Here is a 2,293-nt window from a genome sequence, read left to right on the forward strand (position 1 = left end):
GTCTGTCAACCAATTCCAATCCAAAAGAACAGAACCGATGATGGGTAACCCCTCTCTGTGCCCTCTGGCTTTCCCAGCCACAATGGAAATCACTTCCACTGTGTGACCCCAAAATATTTGCCCCTTCCTCATTAGAAGTTGACCTATTATATTCAGTGACTATATTTGTGTATTGACACCACCTCGTGAAGGTTAGAAATAGATGTTGATGTAGCAAAAAAAGTAAAAGAAAACAAACAAGCAAAAACTAAACTTCAGTGTTTGGCGACTAAAACAAAGTTCTTTCTGAAACGCGCTTTATTATTGTTGAAATCCTCTTTTTGTCCTTATAGCCATTCATAAATAAATGTGTCTGTGAAAAGTAGGGAGAACCAAGTCAGGGTCTGTGGGCGCTCGCAGGACTGTAATAAACACATCATATCATTTCATTGGGACTGAAGGACTGTGATGATTCACTGGTGTACCAGTCTGTCACTAACCCACCTGCCTGTCTGCGTGCGCCCTGCCCATGCTCTCGCTGGGCATCACCGGAGAAACATACACCGCTGAAGCAAAGACGATAGCCAGACGTCAGCAAGCAAGTCACAGAAAACTCGGCTTCTAGAAGATAGGAGGGGGGGTCCACGAGAGGACCGATGGGTGGGATGTATCATGTATCTCGCTAGTTTTTCCAGGGTTACCAAATCTAGCTTTAAGACCCATGTTTCCACCAAGCAGTGATACTTGTTGCAAATCAAAAAACAGGAAAACATTATATCATAGTTAATGGTTAATATGAAGTTATATTATGGATTCATTTAAAACTAAGCAGTTTTCCATGCATGCATGATACACAGGTTTGTTACATTCCTTATCCTTGCTGATTTTTCCCAGGAAAGCATCCTCGGTATTGTTGAGTTCTTCCAGAAAACATTTCCTGCTGGCATGAAAGGATGTGAGTGGTTTGACACAGCGGCTCTCTGAGCCGTGTTTTAATTCACCAAGAATTTGCAGCACATTAGTAGAGATGACCAGAGCAGATCTTGGTATGTAATGAGATGCTGGTATCACCTGAAATAAAGCCAGACATAGTCTGATCTTAATTTCTGTTCCATGAATCAATCAAGCTTCGGCTCTTACCCCTCTTTTTCTAATTTTTAAAGAGCACAAAAAGTACAGGCACCAGATCCTCAAAGGGTCACATGAGTGATTTTACTAAAAATAGTTAAACTTACAAACATAAATATTTACATTAAACTTGATCAAATCACTCTTAAGTTGTTTGATTTATTCACACTAACTCAACATGATAGAAAACACTTTATTAAATGTGACCCTTTACATTGAACTTATTTAATAAAGTTACACAGAACTTTAATATGTAATTGAAAACATAAAGTCAACATTTTTAGTGTACATACAATATTTCAATCAATTAGGAAAAGATAACTAAAAATCTGCATAGATCTGATTTTAATACAGAATAGATTCCTGCAAATGAGTCCTTAGACAGCTTTGTGCAATGTGTGAATTTAGAATCTGAATTGTGAGTCTTAGTTAGATCTAAATCATAGAAAAGAAACCAGCCCAATCCTTGTGCATGGAAGACAGCCGTACCTTATGTCCGTCCATCTCACCGACCATCACAACCTCCCTGTCCAATTCGCCACATAAAGGCCACGGTGCTTTCTTTGTTCTTCACCTTCAGTCTTGACGACTTCATGATCTTCTCACCGGAGCCTGAGGGTGTATCTGCTGCCAGACCTCTGCAGGCGGATTGCAATGAGCAGTATTAGTCTGAACAGGTTTTCAGAGCCCTGTTTTTAATTAAACTGTTTTAGTTGTTACAGTGGAATCAATCACTGTGTGATTTTGGGCTGTCCCGGACGAAAAAGATGACCTACATACAAGTATCGTAGCGATATTGCGGCTCCAAAAGCAGTGGTCCTGCTGTGAGAGAGGAGACGTCCTACTGTAAAGTTCAAACGAAATTCTGACACAAATTCAGGACTATCATCTGTCACTGCTACGACCTACGACTACTGACCAATCAACTAGAACGCAGCTTGAAATATGAGAATACTGACGCCATACCCAGATGTAAAAGATGGAGGTAAAACATGTGATTGCTGACATCTAAGTCTGTTGAGTCTGTTAAGGGACGCTCCAAACTTCACACAGCTGTGACAAAATATAACTATCGGATATATTTTCACACTTTTTACAGCACTTCTGTTGCAACAAAAGCAACAACAACAGAAAACCATATCCAAACCAGGTCAGCCCCCCCCCACCCCCCCCACCCCCACCCCCA

The sequence above is a fragment of the Hippoglossus stenolepis genome, chromosome 11 (genome assembly GCF_022539355.2).
Source record: "Hippoglossus stenolepis isolate QCI-W04-F060 chromosome 11, HSTE1.2, whole genome shotgun sequence".
In the NCBI taxonomy this organism is placed as follows: Eukaryota; Metazoa; Chordata; class Actinopteri; order Pleuronectiformes; family Pleuronectidae; genus Hippoglossus; species Hippoglossus stenolepis.